General features: G+C 40.2%; 1 non-coding gene across 1 annotated transcript; it reads left to right on the top strand.

Annotated features, from left to right (window-relative positions):
* Window positions 1–1,802: 1,802 nt before the first annotated feature.
* Window positions 1,803–1,908, top strand: LOC121165458. Its single transcript, XR_005885248.1, has one exon. It is a non-coding gene; the product is annotated as a U6 spliceosomal RNA (small nuclear RNA).
* Window positions 1,909–13,398: the final 11,490 nt, after the last annotated feature.

Raw genomic sequence — 13,398 nt, 5'->3', positions numbered from 1 at the left:
GTAAGGCTAAATATGAACAGGGATATTGAAGTTGTCATGAATGATATGGTTGGAGAACAAGGGTAAAATTTCTTGAAGCGATAAAAGAGCATGGTTGGGGTGGAGTTGGGGAGGTGAATTTTTTTTTAATGTATTTATCTTTATTGCAAAGTCAGATATACAAGAGGAGGAGAGACAGAGAGGAAGATCTTCCATCTGATGATTCACTCCTCAAGTGACTGCAGCAGCTAGAGCTGAGCCAGTCTGAAGCCAGGAACCAAGAGCTTTTCCAGGTGGGGAGCTGATTTTTAACCTACTTCTACACTGGAGTACATCAGTTTGACACCCAGTCTGGCTCCTGATTCTGGCTTCCTGCTAATGCTTCCAGAGTAATGGTTCAAGTAACTGGGTTTCTGCCATCCATGGGCGAGACCTTGGTTGGTTTTCTGGCTCCAGGCCTTGATCCTTCCTTGGTTATTGCAGATATTTGTGGAGTGAACCAGAAAATGGGAGTCTAATCTCCCCCGCCATCTCCCATCCCCACTCCCAGCATGTGTCTGCCCTTTTCTGTTTCTCTGCATTTTAAGAAGTAGTTAATATATATATATATATATGGTATCCCCAAAGCATATATATATGGTATCCCCAAAGCTAATAGGCAAGTTTGGTCGGGAAGAAAAGAGGATGGTGCCAGAACATGGCCTAAACTTCAAAGATGCCCCTGTCTGCCTCTCCCACCTGTCTTTCTTGGCAATGCCTTGTTTTCCATTATTTTATCTAGGAGAAGGATGAGAAATAAAGAAAAGAAATGTCAGGTTGCCAGTACTCATTGCTGGTTGAGATAGAGTCAAATGAAAAGTCTCAATAATCTGTTAAATCTCTGCTGCTTGGCTAGTCTCATTTTAACATCAAGAATCAAGCTCTTAAATATCTAAGAAACAATTTATGAGAATATACATAGTATGACACTTTTATTTTCAGAAGCTTTTTTTCTATTTTTCATTTTAAAATTTGATATTGCTGACACATGTTCCATTTAACTGAATTTTTATTTCTTTGGATATTTTTGGCTAAAACATTCATTCTTGTGCTGTTCCTGGCAGAAATAACATTCATTGGCACTGTTTGATGACATTTCAAAAGTGTATTCTGCTTCCTCCACTCTTATTATATTTTCCTTCATGAATACATAACATCTTTTTATAGTTCTCCCTCTCTCTCCCATAATAGGGAAGAGATAATTCTGGTATGCAGATCATTTTTAAAGTCACATATGTCTAATGTTGTATTTCCTTTTTTGAAACCCTTTTTTTTCTTTTGGTTGCCCTTTCCTCATTGGAAAGTGGTCTGCATCATTTAGCAGTAAGTTTTGTCACTGCATTTTTTTCCCCAGAAATATCAAATGATATTCTGACAAATTGACATCTCAGTGTATTTTCAGTTGTTTTCTATGTGTATCTTCTTCCATATTTATATTAAATCTAAGCTCTGTTTTCCATTTGAAAGTGTTTTCTCTGAGTTACCTAGTCAAATTCATAGATACTTTCTGAGAATTTGATCTGAGTTTTTTTGAAATGATTTTTCTATCTGCTGGTTCACTTCCCAAATGGCCCTAGTAGCCAGAGTGAACTGACCCAAAGTGAGGATCCAGGAGCATCTTTAGGCCTTCCATGCAGGTGCAGGGTTTTGGACCATCCTTCACTGCTTTCTCAGGCCATAAATAGGGAGTTGGATGAGAATTAGAGCAGCCGGGACACAAACCGGCACCCATATGAGATGCCAGCCCTTATAGGTGGGAGATTAGCCAGTAGAGATATCATGTCATGCTCGCTTTGGCAGCACATATATTAAAATTGGAATGATCAGAGAAGATTAGCATGGCACCTGTGCAAGGATGACACACAAATTCATGAAGAGATATCATGCCAGGTCCCTGATCTGAGTTCTAAAAGATTTTAAAGATGTTCTAGTTTTTAAAATATCTATACTGTAAAGTTTATGAACCTAAAAAGTATCCATAGTTTTTCAATTTCTCCTAAAATAATAATGAAATTCCCCTTGGTAAGTTAGCTGTTGAATTGAAAATTTGTTTTTTGCACTTATCTTTCTGTTTTCCTCATGATAACTGAAAGTCTAACAGTAGCCCTCTTGGTCTATCACTGCGAGGGTACTTATCGGTCTCTGGTTACTGCTCCTCAGCTCCTCTGCTATGGCTTGATCCATAGTCCTTATCTCTGTCGTCTCGGGCCTAGCTACTTTCAAGAACCTCCCCACTTGTTTGTCAGTTTGGCATCTTGTCCTCTTTTTAAGTTAGCAACCAGAGTTTTCCCATTAAAATTTGAGTTAGGTCATGTCTCACCTGGCACTTGGCTTCCTACCTCATTCAGGGTAAAAGCCAAAGTATCCATAATAGTGATCTGGCCTTCTTCCCTCTCTGCCCTCACATCTCACATTCACTTCTCCCTCTGATCCTACAACACCAACTTGTAGCTGTTCCTTGGATGTGCCAATACTTGGCCTTGGCCCCATTTTGTAAGAAACTTCTGTGCATAAGCACCAACAGGAAGAAGACATGAATGCCTAGGCAATGGTGCAGAAGAAGAAACATGAGACAGAGGTCCAAGTGAAGTGCTAGCCTGTGCCCCGTGGCTGGAGGAGCAAAAATAATGACTGTCAGAGGGTGGGAATGTTAGTGTAAGTTGCTGGACTTGATGCTACTATCTAGAACTTATCTCTCAGGGGATGTGGAACTCTCATTGCCAGCCAGTTGCTGACATCACCTCTGAGGAACCCCCATCTTACTCATAAGTAAACCAGTCCCTGCTGAACGTTTGCTCTGAGTTCGTGACATTTTGGGCTAGTTTTGTTCTCATTTGTGCTCAGGTATAATTTGTGTGCACTAAATCATCGCCCCTACTGTCTTTGTGTTATCCTTCGCCTGGAAGGGTTTCCTGAGATCGGGAAGGGTTTCCTGCTTGAATTAACCCTGCATCTCTTTCCTGTGTTTGTATAAACTATCCCATTCTCGAGGAAGCCTTCTCCGATCCCCTATTTTAAACTCTGAACCTCCTCCCCTCCAGGCACTCCTTACTCCTTTTTTCTGCCATTTTTTGAGGATTTAAAAATGGCTGACTTTATTATTTTTTTTTCCATCTACTTGAAAGGCAGAATGACGGAAAAGAGGGAAATCTTCCATCCGTTGATTCACTGCCTAAGTAATGACAATATCTAGGTCACCCACACGAACAGCTGTGACCCAAGCGTTTGAGTCATAGCCTGCTGCCACCACTGTGAGTTAGCATAAAGCTGGCCTGTTACTCAAACTGGTAGTCTGATACTGGATGTGGGTGATTTGTGAACCACAAACAGTGGCTCAACTCATTGCTACACAATGCCAGCTCTCAATTTTTGCTGTTAATGTAACATTATTATATTGTTAATATAACATTAACAATCATCTACTACATTTTAAAGGATGTATTTTTTTATTGCCTCACATTGGCCATTGACACATGAATATAAAATGCTTGAAGAATTTTTAAAACACTGCCAAATCAGAGAAGTCTATAAGTAATAAAAAAAACTTGAATGAGTTAACTTTGTAGTTGGCATGAGAAATGGGACTATTTTTTTACTAACGGAAACAATACACTGGGAGTCCAGGATAAGAATCTGTGGTTACAAAGGAATCTTTAAGTAGTTCCAGCAAGCAGGCTGGGCAGGGCAGATTTGGGAAATGCAAACCTTTCGGTTTCTGTGGTTGTACTCTTCACCTTCTGTGGTGACATTTGGGTGGGGCTGCAGTCAGGTTTATCTCCACTTAGTTTGACTAAATTGAGTGTGTAGGTGTTACATTTTATCTGCTGATCTCATGGCCTTGGTTACTGTTTAGCTGCCTTCTCCCTTCTCCAGCCTGTCATAAAGTTTCAGAAGAAAATCTTCTATGACTTTTATATAATTGAGAACATTTGTTTCCCTTCTCCCTTTTCTTCCAGTTCTTTCTCAACCTGTAAATCCTAAGCTTACAATCTGTTTCATTGGTGCTTTTAGAGCGCTTTGTGTTGCATCCTAAATCCCAAATGAAGCACCATTTTATCTTGATAAAGATAAAGAAATTGCAAAACTAAAACATCATGATCCCCGAGTTCTCCTTTTGGGCTGCTAGACTGGGTTCCAGTTAATCAGTGTTTATAATCTGTAAACTCCTTTGGAATTACATAATTTTGCATTTGTAGCAAGCTTAAAAGATACATTACACTTAGAGGTGGGCGTTTGATCTGCTGGTAAAGACACCAGGTAGGGGACCTAGCACGGTGGTCTTGCAGCTAAAGTCCTCGCCTTGAACACTCCGGGATCCCATATGGACACCGGTTCTAATCCCAGCAGCTCTACTTCCCATCTTGCTCCCTATATATGGCCTGGGAAAGCAGTTGAGGACAGCCCAAAGCTTTGGGACCCTGCACCCGTGTGGGAGACCTGGAAGAAGCTCCTGGCTCCTGGTTTTGGATTGGCTCAGCTCTGGCCATTGTGGTTGTGAATTATCAGATCTAAGATCTTCCTCTGTGTCTCTCTCTGTATATCTGTGTTTCCAATAAAAATATAATACATCTTTTTTTTTTCTTTAAAGACACCAGGTAGGACATCTTCAACCCATATATCATATTGGAATAGTTGGGTTCAATTCCTATTTCTGGCTCCTGACTCCAGCTTCCAGCTTCCTGCTAATAAGGACTCTGAGAGGCAGTGGTGATTGGGTTCTTAGCAATATTATGGAAAACATGGACTTCCAAGATTCAGAGCACCTTTCCCTGATCCTCACTGATTGGGAATCTTTGGGGAGTGAACCAGAAGATAATGTGTGTGCATATTTGTCTCTGTCTCTCAAATAAATAAGAATAAAAGCCTAGTTGTATGTAGACAAAGACTGGGGATGGAATGCATAGCAGCGCTGAGAACAGATTTTGTCTGCTGCTTTTTTAACCTCGGTGAATTTGTCACCAGCTCATAGTCTGGAGGTGGGTGATAGCTTAAGGCTTGACAGAACTGGTTTCTCAGTGTTCTGAAAAGCACCTATCTTTAGATCATGGCAGTCCTTGACTTCTATTGTGCAAATAATAGAGACTTCACTGGAAACTGAGTCTCTCCTACCAGTCATTTTAGCACATTTGTTGGTTGTTTTGTCTGCCGTGTCCAGCCCTACCTCTTTATTTCATGTACAGTACTTGACAAAGCATAAGATTGGGTGATTTAACTAGAGATGGACTCTTTACCCAGGGAACCAATCCAAATGTTGGTCCAGTCTGATCCTCTCTTGGGACTCTAAGCGGAGACTCAGGTTGAGAGTAGTGGGGACTTGAATTGAAAGGTCTTCAGAGTCAGGGCTGGGAGTCCTAGTGTGCATGCTGATGAGTAAGCTGAAGAAGAAAGCAGATTCAGAAAAGCATACAACCAGAGGGAAAGACACACATTGCTTGGTGACCTTCCAGCTCCCAGAGAATATACCACCATATTTTCTGTATCGGTTTCTTTAAGATTCCTTTTTGAAAGAAAAAAAAATTCCATTTTGTTCTTTTTTATAACCTCTCTTTGTCTTTCAGTTAGCAGAGAATGGCTGGTCCCTGCAAACAGGTGAACAAACCAACATAAAATTTGCACAAAATTATTATTTTTCTTTTTTTAAAATTTGTTTATGTTTATTGGAGAGGAGAAGAGACAGAGAGGAAGATCTTCCGTCCACTCCGCAAGCGGCCGCAATGGCTGGACCTGAGCCAATCTGAAACCAGGAGCCAGGAGCTCTTCCAGGTCTCCCACGCAGGTGCAGGGTCCCAAGGCTTTGGGCTGTCCTTGACTGCTTTCCCAGGCCACAAGCAGGGAGCTGGATGGGAAGTGGAGCTGCTAGGATTAGAACTGGTGTCCATATGGGATCCCAGAGTGTTCAAGACAAGGACTTTAACCACTACACTATCCGCTGGGCCCTGATTTTTTTTTTTCTTTATAGTACACTTTTTTTTTTCTTATTTATTATAATTTAGTGGATATCCTAAATTTAGGACAGCACCCTAATGTCCAGTTACTCAAAGTGTGGTCTGGAGACTGTGACAGTCCAGACAATAGAAAATGGTGATAGTAAGACTAGGTCTTCTGAAACTCCTTTGGGACATGTCCATAACCTTTACCTTTACCATAACCTTGAGCTCTTGGAAAGTCCCAGAAGAGAAGTGAAAGTGCTTATCTCATTCCAGGATGAGATAGTTTCTTTTACAGCTCAGGCAGTAAGCAGTAAGCTGATTGACCCAAATTGTTTTCTGTTAACAGAATGGGAAGGACCTTTTGGCTTGGTCCTGCTGTTCCTACTAAGTGTGATGCAGCTCTTACTGATTAGATAGCTTAGGGTGCACAATGTTTAAACTGATTGGGTATCGGTGTTCTACACCACTATAGTTGACTGATTCCTGCCATATACTAAGGTTCTCTTAGTTGATTGGATTCTGAATATGGCTGGTCAAGGCTGTTACCCTGGAATGGGACAGTCTACCGGTCAAAATGGGCCAGTCAATAAAGGCTCCTGAGTTCCTAAGAGTCTGCTTCTTAGAGACCTCTGCTGTTCACCTTGGTTTGCAATGTTCTTTCATCTGGAAATCTATAACTATGCCATTTTCTTTCATTGCAGCCTCTCCGCGCTCAGAAATGCCAATACAATACAGTGCATAACTACTTTTCATTATTAGTCCATCCTTACTTGCAAACAGAAAAAAAAAATGGGAAATAATGTATTCATGTGCTCCTATTTGGATTTTCATTGCACTCTAATGAGGGTGTGGTCCCCTCGCTGACATTTCATTACTCATCATTATCAAATATGTGACTGTTTTGTAAGTGAAGATTGTAATCTAGCTCTTAGTCCATTTGTGCTGCTAGAGCACAATATCACAGACTAGGTCATGTATAAGCAATAAAAGATTATTTCTCATAATTGTGGAGGTCAGGGTATTCAAAATCAAGCCACCTGCAGGGAAAGGTCTTGTTGCTACATCCCGCAGTGACCCTTCTGTGTCCTTATACATTCTTCTGTGTAGAAGCACACGAAGGCTCAGCCTTATGATTCAATCACCACCCTGAAGGTACTACCTGTTGATGCTACCACATTGACCATTATGGTTGTTGTTGTTTTAAAGAGTTGATTTTGTTTTTTCTTTCTTTGTTAGACAGTTAGAGGTCCCCTATTTGCTGGTTCACACCTTGTCTTCCCCTACCCCCACCCCAACATTGCAAATGTTTGTAACAGCTGGGTTTGGGCCAGGCTGAAACCAAGCACAGGGAATCCAATCTGGATCTCCTCCAGGAGTGGCAGGGACATAACCTCCTGAGCCATCATCTGCTACCTATCAGGATGTGCATTAGCAGGAAGTTGGAATCAGGAGTGGAGCTGGGATTTGAACTCAAAAGAGAAAAGAGCCCAATAAGCATAAATTGTTAGTCCAGGCCCCGTAGATAGCTCTTTTTCTTCAAAGGTAGGAAAATTATGATTACTTATTGAAATAAATACTATAAAATGGACAGAAAAAGGGCAGTGTTTTTAAATAGAGTAATTTATGGGATATGCTCATTACCCCAAGCATTTACAAACACAAGTCTTTAGGAAGCTTTAAAAAAAAAAGATTTATTTATTTGAAAGGCAGAGCTACAGAGAGGGAGCAACAGAAAGAGACAGAGCAAGAAAGATCTTCCATCTATTGTGTCATTGCCAGATGGCTGCAAGGCTGGGGTTGGGCTGGGTTGAAGCCAGAAACCAAAAACTTCTGGGACTCCAATGTGGGTACAAGGGTCCAAGGAATTATTCTGCTTTCCCAGGCAAGAAGCTGGATCAGAAGTGGAGCAGTTGATCTTACACTAGCTCCCATGTGGGATGCCAGTGTTGCAGGCAGTGGCTTTATGTGCTGTGCCACAACACTGGTCCACACTGGTCCCTGGGAAAATATTTTTATTTTTGCTTTTAAAAATTTGTTAGTAGGCATGGATGTTTCATGCCAGTAGGTTAAGCTGATGCTGGGAATGTCTGCATTGCTGTAGGTGAGACCCTAGTTCCAGTCCAGGCTAACCTGATTCCAATTCAGCTTCCTGTTAATGTGCATAATGTGACATATCTGGTGATGGTCCCAGTACTTGAGTCTCTGTCACCCTTGTGGGAAACTCAGATGCAGTTGTCACCTTCTTGGCTTTGGTCTGCATTAGTTCCATCTGTTGCAGACATTTTGGGAGTGAACTAGTGGGCAGAAGATCTCAACATCACTCTCTCTCTTTTCTCTCTCTCCCCTCTCTCTTCTCCACCCATTCCCTCCCCTCCCCTCTATTCTCTTTCCCTCCCTTTCATTTCCTCCCCACCCCTCCGCTCTTCTCCCCTCTCTTCTTCTCTGCTCCTCTCTCCTTCCTTCCCCCTCCTCTCTCTCCTTCTTGTTCCCCTTCCTCCCCTCCTCTCTATTTCTCTTCTCTCTCCTCTCTTCTCCCCTCTTCTTCTTCTTTCCTCTTTCCCTCCCCTCCCCTTCCCTCTCCTCCTCTTCCTTTTTCTTTCCTCTTCTCTCCTGTCCTCCATCTGCCTTACAGGTAAAAGAAAATAAATAATTTTTAAAAGAAAAGAAGTAATAACCATTAAAAGTCAAATACTATTTCTCTTTGGGTGATAACATTGTAATTGCACTGCAATTGATTCCCCTATAGGAGAGGAAATAGCACTACCTTTTTTCCCTTTGTTTCTTTTCTTTTTTTTAAGAATTCAGTATCTTTATGTTCTTAAACAAGATTTTTAAATACCTTACAGTTGACTGTGATAAATTTGCATTGAAGAAGGAAGCCTAAAATTAAATATCCCTGTAACTGCTGTCATTTTGGAAAGCTACAGAGTTATTTCAGTTATTCTGTCATTACCTAAAAAAGAGGTCAGCAAACTGTGGCCATTGTGCCTGATGTGTCCCCCAAATTGCTTTTGTAAATAAAATTATATTGTAATATAGCTAAGTTCATTATTTAGGTATTGTCTGTGACTGCTTTAACATATGAATTGATTTGTTGACAAGAATCCATGACCCACAGACCCTAAAATATTTACCATGTGAAACTTAATATAAAAAGTTTGCTATGGGCCCAGCGTGGTAGCCTAGTGGCTAAAGTCCTCACCTTGCACGCACCAGGATCCCATATGGGCACCGGTTCTAGTCCCAACAGCCTCGCTTCCCACCCCCAATCTTTAAAAAAAAGAAAGGTTTGCTAATCCCTAGTGTAAAATAGTTGTGGGTTTTAGATACATGATTTTTTAAAAAATTTTAAATAACACCATTATTAATTTGCTGAGGAAGAATGGGTTTTTCAAAATTTCTAACAATTATTTGAGATTAAGAAGTGGTAAATAGTTTTGATGATCACATGTTCTATGTCCTGATCAATTTTGTCCAAAATAGAATGTGGATGTATTAAAAATAACCACACTGATTTTATTAGGCAGCTCAGAAATGGGCCCTGAAGCTCTGACGTGAGATTCCCAGCAATGTCTGAGCAACAGTAGTGTCAGTAAAATAAACACATTTGTTGTCTATTCTGCCTTCTGTAAAAATGGATCATTAATAAAAATGTAGACATGATTCAAACACAAGTGGACAAGTTAGTTCAGCTTCATATGTATAATTACAGAGCCCAAGGCAGTTGTGTGTTGGAGATTTTTATTTTACAAGTGGATTGTACTGGACTCAAACACATAATCCTAAATTTAGTTGAACCATCTGAGCAACTTTTAATAAACAGTGAGAAGAGACCGTTCTGTGAAGACAGTCACATTTTCAATGCTCAGGCTAAATAAATACTTTGGCCAGCCCTGAGTCAGTAAGCAAAGGGAAAAATAAAAACTGACCCTGAGAGAAATTCCTCTCACCTTACCTGTGGTGTTACTGAGCTTGGCTTTTCTTGCAACTTTCTATTCTGTAGCTTTTTCAAACCTATGCAGAAATTATCTCTTTCTCCCTCTTTTTCTCGCCTTCCTTTCCTCTTCCTTTTACTGAATCATTTGAGAAGCAGGTGCAGACATCCGTGGAATCTTACTCCTTACAGAACTTAGGACACACCACTCCAAAAACAAAGGGCTTGTCACATTTAGTTTTTTTAGGCCAAAGGAATTTGAGAATGACAGATGTAGGAGAGACTCTGACCTTGCCCTGAGCAGCTCAGAGGCCTTCATGGGAGAGCTGCCCTCTGTGCACCCAGAAGAGAGCAGCAGCCTTGTCTCGGAAGCTGGAATGACAGCTTTGAAAAGGAGTCTGAAGAGAAGGCCTCACATCTCTCTTGCCTTGTCATATTTTCCCATGGTTTCCCAATCTTTATAAACCTAGGTTAAACAGTCAGGTTTAGGTATTTCTTCATATGAAAGCTTCCGTATCATGTAAAACATGGATTAGACAAATTTATTTGCTTTTCTCTGGTAAGTTTACAGTCTTCCTGATTTACGATTATCAATTCCATTGGGTGCTTTGGTCATGATTCTGTAGAATGTAAGAAAACAGTTTTCTCTGCTTCTCTGGATATTTATTTCATTAGAAAAATTTTAGAAGCATAGAAAAAGAGGGACAAGTGAAAAAGCTCATAAAAGTAAAAAAGTTTGGCTCCCTCCCCAAGTAGCCACACTGGGGTGAGACTGAAACAGGGAGGCAGGAATTCAATGTAGGTCTACTACAGGTACAGTGAAAGCACATGGACTTCACCTGCTTGTTAGATTATCAGATGGCACTTATCATTCAAATAGTCATATTGGATTTATACTCAACTATCTGGTTCAAGTTGAAGAAGAATTTCAGACAAGGCAAAGATTATAATGTCAGGCCATAGTTCATAGCTGTAAGTGAAAGTGAAATTCACCTTTGGCACTAGACTTTAACCCGACTTTCATCATTTGTTATCATTTATAATTGTGGACAAGTACCTTCCAAAGGCTTAGAAATAAAAGGCAATTTGACTGTCCTCTGGGAATAAAATGTAGACCTAGAGCAGACAGTCATTAAATTTCTTGAAAGAGAAATGCTGACTTGCCAGTTGAAATGTCAGTAAACTGATTGAACATAATTTATTGTATCTAAATATACCAGTAAAAAGGGATTGATTGGCCTTCAGCTCCAAGATAAAGAAACACGCAAGTGGCAGTTACATCCAAACTCAGTAGGAAAAGCAGTATTAGCCATTAGCCATTAGCTTGCATGCTTCTTGTTCTGTCAGCTAACGGAATACTAAGGACTTTGTTTTTATAAGATGATCTCAACAAAGATAGGTGATGTAGCTATGACTGCTAGCATAAAACCAGTCAGGTTTTACTTTCTTCATCTCGTCCTTTCTTTATGAAGGTTCCCATGTCACATAAAACATGTATTTAAAAAAAATAAAACATGTATGAATCAAAATTTTTCTTGCTAATCTATTAATTTTGTTACTTTTTTCTTTGATGCTACCTGCTTGCCTTCAATGATGTGTTGCTAATAGTCCCCACTGTTTCTTTTCCCTTTATTCCTTAAGAATTAAACTATTAATTTTCTTTTTTTAAAAAAGATTAAAAAAAATTTTTTTTTGGAAAGTCAGATTTACAGAGAGAAGGAGAGACAGTGAGAAAGATCCTCCATCCGTTAATTCATTCCCCAAGTGGCCTCAATGGCTAGAGCTGAGCTGATCCAAAGCCAGAAGCCAGGAGCTTCTTCCTGGTCTCCCACATGGGTACAGCCTCCCAAGGCCTTAGGCCATCCTCTACTACTTTCCCAGGCCATAAGCAGGGAGCCATCTGGGAAGTGGAGCAGTTGGGACATGAATCAGCACCTGTATGGAATCCCGGCATGTGCAATGTGAGGATTTAGCCACTGAACCGTTGTGTTGTGCCTGAAGTGTTTACAAGGCATAAAGACCATGCTTCCTAGGTTCTTTCAATGCTATGTGAATTATGATCATCAGTGGCATCTATGAGATACACCGAAAAGGTTTGAGCAACTTTCAGTAAACGTCTTTTTAAGGAAAGACCATGATTCCTTTCACCTCTTAGTTATTCCTGTGAGTTTAAAAGTTTATGTCAATGCCAAAGATGAAAAAGTTATCTGTAATCATGGGACTGAAACTGTGTTGAACATGAAAAAGCAACAAAATAGAGGGAGATTGGAGGACATCCATTTCTATCCAAGACTATTTCATATTTAAGTAATTTTTGTGAGCTAATATACCTGTTCAAGTTGTTAATATTTGGGGATTTCTACCACTTGCAGCTGAAGTTTGTTTCACATGAATGACACAGACTATGCTAATTTTCTTTTTTTGCTCTAACAAATTACCATAAATTTAGTCACTTAGAGTAACACAAATTTATTTTCTCGCAATTCTGGAGCTCAGGAACCCAACATAAGTCTCACAGATGTAAAATCAAGGTTTTGGCAACGCAGTATTCCTTTTGGAAGCTTCCTGTGAGCATTGGTTTTCTTTCCGGTTCCTTGAGGCCACCTGTATTCCTTGGCTTCTCACCTCTTCCAGGCACCACTCCAGCCTCTTGCTTCTGTCACCGTATCTCCTATTTCTACTTTGACCTTCTTGTCTCCCTCCTATAAGGACTTTTGTGATGGCGTTGTTCCTGCCTCGATAATCCAGGATAATCTTTCCATCTCAATTTCCTTTTGCCATATAAAGTAACACCTCTACATGTTCTGGTGTTAGGACATGGAGCTTTATTGGTGGGCTTTATTCTGTCTGCCATTGGATGAATATATATATATATATATATATATATAAATATATAAAATTATTTATTTGGGGGCTGGTGAGGTGGCTCAACAAGCTAATCCTCTGCCAGCAGTGTGAACATTCCATATGAGCACCAGTTCCAGTCCCAGCTTCTCCACTTGTGGTCCAATTCCTGCTTGTGGACTAGGAAAGCAGCAAAGGATGGCTCAAGTTCTGGGCCTCTGAACTCACGTGGGAGACTTGAGAAAGCTTCTGGCTTCGGATCTAGTTAGCTCCAGCTGCTGTGGCCATTTAGGGAGTAAAACAATGGATGGAAGATCTCTCTCTCTCTTTAAATCTACTTTTCAAATATAAATAAATTGGGCTTCTCCCTTTATCTCCTGCTCTATCCCAGATACAGAAAAAAAAAAATGTGGAAACAATAGTCTTACCCACTTTTCTGTAGCTCTTGACCCCTTGTGCCCTAATCAGCTATGTAAAGATTGTTAAAGTGGCTTAAAAAAAAAGATATGAATGTAAAAAATCTATAAATAAATTTAAAAGGTCTGTTTATTTATATGTGAAAGGCATAGCAAGAAGATGAAGCCAGGAGCAAGGAAGACCATCTTAATATCATACATGATGACAAGGACCTAAGCAATGAGTCATTTGAAAGATGTTCAGCAGAGAGTAGGC

This window comes from Ochotona curzoniae, unplaced genomic scaffold, assembly GCF_017591425.1.
Source record: "Ochotona curzoniae isolate NIBS_2020 unplaced genomic scaffold, NIBS_Ocur_1.0 contig_883, whole genome shotgun sequence".
NCBI lineage: Eukaryota > Metazoa > Chordata > Mammalia > Lagomorpha > Ochotonidae > Ochotona > Ochotona curzoniae.
Note: the sequence above shows the minus strand (reverse complement) of the source record. Positions and strands in the feature narration are given on the sequence as shown.